The sequence below is a fragment of the Physeter macrocephalus genome, chromosome 2 (assembly GCF_002837175.3).
Source record: "Physeter macrocephalus isolate SW-GA chromosome 2, ASM283717v5, whole genome shotgun sequence".
NCBI classification, from domain to species: Eukaryota; Metazoa; Chordata; class Mammalia; order Artiodactyla; family Physeteridae; genus Physeter; species Physeter macrocephalus.
Genome location: NC_041215.1, coordinates 117,001,168 through 117,005,564, shown reverse-complemented (window position 1 = coordinate 117,005,564; position 4,397 = coordinate 117,001,168).

The following is a 4,397-nucleotide window of genomic DNA, read 5'->3' as shown; positions in this document are numbered from 1 at the left end:
ACACTATGACTTAAATCACAGCAAGATCCTTTTTGACCCACCTCCTAGAGAAATGGAAATAAAAACAAAAATAAGCAAATGGGACCTAAAGAAACTTAAAAGCTTTTGCAGAGCAAAAGAAACCATAAACAAGACAAAAAGCCCTCAGAATAGGAGAAAATATTTGCAAATGAAGCAACTGACAAAGGATTATCTCCAAAATATACAAGCAGCTCATGTAGCTCAATATCAAAAAAACAAACAACCCAATCTGAAAATGGGCAGAAAACCTAATATATATATATATATATTTGCATTTCTCCAAAATGGGCAGAAAACCTAATATACATATATTTATATTTATATATATATATATATATATATATATTTGCATTTCTCCAAAGAAGATATACAGATTGCCAACAAACACATGAAAGGATGCTCAACATCACTAATCACTAGAGAAATGCAAATCAAAACTGCAATGAGTTATCACCTCACACCTGTCAGAATGGCCATCATCAAAAAATCTACAAACTGTAAATGCTGGAGAGGGTGTAGAGAAAAGGGAACCTTCTTGCACTGTTGGTGGGAATGTAAATTGATACAGCCACTATGGAGAACAGTATGGAGGTTCCTTAAAAAACTAAATAGAACTACCATACGACCCAGCAATCCCACTACTGGGCATATACCCTGAGAAAACCATAATTCAAAAAGAGTCATGTACCACAATGTTCATTGCAGCTCTATTTACAATAGCCAGGACATAGAAGCAACCTTGTCCAAGTGTCCATGGACAGATGAATGGATAAAGAAGGTGTGGCGCATATATACCATGGAATATTACTCGGCCGTAAAAAAGAAACGAAATTGAGTTATTTGTAGTAAGGTGGATGGACCTAGAGTCTGTCATACAGAGTGAAGTAAGTCAGAAAGAGAAAAACAAATACCATATGCTAACACATATATTTGGAATCTAAAAAAAAAAATGGTTCTGAAGAACCTAGGAGCATGACAGGAATAAAGATGCAGTTGTAGAGAATGGGCTTGAGGACACAGGCAGGGGGAAGGGTAAGCTGTGACGAAGTGAGAGATTGGCATGGACATATATACACTACCAAATGTAAAATAGACAGCTAGTGGGAAGCAGCTGCATAGCCCAGGGAGATCAGCTCAGTGCTTTGTGACCACCTAGAGGGGTGGGATAGGGAGGGTGGGAGGGAGACACAAGAGGGAGGGGATATGAGGATATACGTATACATACAGCTGATTCATTTTGTTATACAGCAGAAACTAACACACCATAATAAAGCAGTTATACTCCAATAAAGATGTTAAAAACAAAAAAAGTTCAGACCTCAGCAGTAAGACTCTGTGTGGGTGACTAAGACATGTTTCCTAGGTCACATGGGTTTTATTTGTGAATGTCCTCATGAGATTCATGCTTTCCAAAGTAGAGGTGCTTTTTAGTGATCATTAAAGAAATGAAGGCAACCCTGCTTTTCCATGTTGGTATCGTGATACTGCTGCTAATCACAGTTTCCAAGGCATGCAATCACCTTCAGCTCTCCTACATATAACAAGAGAACTCAGGACCCGTTTACACACAGGTAAACAGAAAGGAGCAGCTTGGTGAGGATATCTTAATGGCAGAGGGCAAGCTGAGAGCTCTCTCAATGCTTAGAGATCAATTGCCTTTCCACGTAAGCTGAAGTAGTCATATTTTTAAGCATTTTCTCAACAGCTTCATTGCACCTTTATTTCCACCTTGACTGCACATGCCCTGTTGGGTTTCATGGGGATGATAGCATAATTTCTAAAAGAGCCTTACAAGTCAAGATGTAGGTGACTCAGGGTTTTATAGGAAATCTTCTTTCAAGAGGGATGTAAATGACTGAGGGCCTGTTTCCTTTCCAAATTTATCACTGCCTAGAGAGCTTACTGTATTAATTTTATGCATGAGTGCCTTATTTGTCTCATATGAGATATAGCATGAGGCTTCCGGAGCAAAATATCATTAGGTCTGGAAAAGGATTGGGTCACTAATGCTTTGTCATCAAGGATCATTGGACACAGATTTTGTGTAACTTTTCAAGTATTAAGTAATAAATATCAAATGAAGCATATTGGTATGTTGTACAAAGGAATGACACTTGAAATCTGTTAGTAAAGTGATATCCCACTTAAAAGCAAGGCACAAGTGCAGCTGTGTTTGTTACCAGTCTATGCCAGGGCACCTGTAGCGATTGGTCTTTCTGTTCTAATTTTGACTCTTGCATTGGTGGAAAAGATAATCTTAGTCCAATTTCACTGCTGAGGATATTTTCTCATGGGTCTAGGCCTAAAGGCCTACTTAATACTTTGAAGAAAAGGGAGAGGCAGGGTAGGGTGTGAGGGATAGTTACAAGTGCTTCTGCATGTCTCTGCCGATCTATAGGGCTAAGTTATTTTCATGTATAATGTATATTGTTATAACTTTATGTAGTAGTTAATAGCAGATTCAGATTGCTTGGGTTTGGTTCTCAGCCCTACAGCTTTAAGACCTTGGGTAGGTTAATCAGCCTCTCTGGTTCTCAGTTACCTAATCATCTCGCAATTCTACCTTACCTCGATTTTATTAATGGAGACGCTCAAGTACAGAGGACTTAATAGTTTTCCTGACCTCACACATTTAATAAATGGTAAAGCTGAGGTTTGAACCCAGGTTGTCAGTTTCCAAGTCTATGTTTTTTACACTACATTCTGTTGCCTTCAATTTTTGTAAGCATTTAGAACAATATCTGGGACTTAGAAAATGCTTATTATATGTGTATGAGAAAGCTGCTGCTATTAAAATTTTTGCAGAGCATTGTTATATGCCAGTCACTCTGCTAGATGTTGGGAGTATAAAAGTGAACTAAAGCTGACACTATCCCCGTGGAGATGATGGTGAATTTGCAGAGAATGATAATTAAAAAGGAGGCAAAAGTCTAATTATAAACTGGAAGAAAGGCTACAAAGTGAAGATACTTGAAATTCTAGTAGTATATAACAGGGGAATCTGACACAAACCAAGGGGAAGGGAAAACCTTCCCCGAAGAAATATTTGAACTGAGATCGAAGAATGAATAGACATTAACTAGATAAAGCCAGTAGGTGGGGGAAAGAAGTGCGGTTGAATGGCTGGCCTTTCAATCAGAAAGAGAAATAGGAAGCATAGCCACTTTGGGGAAACTGAAGATGGCTGGTGTGTTTGGAGGGTCATGGTTGTAGGAGGTGGAGGCATAACATGGGACAGGAGATGTTGGCAGGGAACAGATATTGCCAGGTGATGCGGACAATGTTAGGGAGTTTGGATTTTTCCTAAGCGTAACGGAAAGTCATTGAAGTGTTTTAAACTGAGGAGTAACAGGCTTGACTTATAGAAAGAGGGTTCTGACATCAAGATCTTCACACATCCCAACCCCCCATAAGACTTAATCTTCCTCATCCCTTTCTAATAATAAACTTTAAAACAAGTTATTATTTGCTCCAAGTTCTGCACATATCCTATGTACAAATTCTTGCCTATCTTCCAGAGAACTCTAAGCTTATGAGTTATAACCTGCTTACTCTAAGTGTTGGAAATTTTTTTATATACTACATAGTAGTATTGCTTGCTGCCTTTAGATGGTTTTCTTCCTCTTGCAAAGTATAATTTGTAGGTGTTATTTAAGGTTCAGTGTTTGATCCATTTCCCTAATTTCTACATCATTATACTTTGCTATCCTAGTCTTTTCCATTGGTTCAGCTATAATCTTTATTCTTTTATCGAACAAATATTTTCCCCCAGCTTTACTGAGATATAATTGACTTAAAACATTGTGTAAGTTTAAGGTGTACAGTGTGTTGATTTGATACCCTTATGTAATGCAAAAAGATAACCACCATAGGTTACCTAACACCTGAATCACATGACATAATTACCATTTCTTTTTTGTGGTGTGAACATTTAAGATCTACTCTCTTAGTAACTTTCAAGAATATAATACAGTATTGTTATCTACAATCAGTATGTTGTACATTAGATCCCTAGAACTTATTCAACTTGTAGCTGGAAGTTTGTACTCTTTGACCAACATCTCCCTTTTTCCCCCACTGAAATATTTATTAAGTAAATACTCTTAGTAGTTACCAGATTATGTGTTGAGTATTCAACAGTGAGGAAAACAGACACAGTTTCTGTCTTCACGGAACTTACGTTTAGGTCTTCAGGTGACTTCCAAGGTCCAGACCTGTTCATCCAGTGGTCTGCTGGCCCGGTCTCTAGGATCAAGGCTTGGAAATTACACAGCATATTCTCAGTAAGCTTTACTATGATGATTCCAAATTTCAAACTTCAGAGCTTTCTTGGCTGACTCCTTCCTGATGCCCTACTCTCCCATTGACCCCGATCA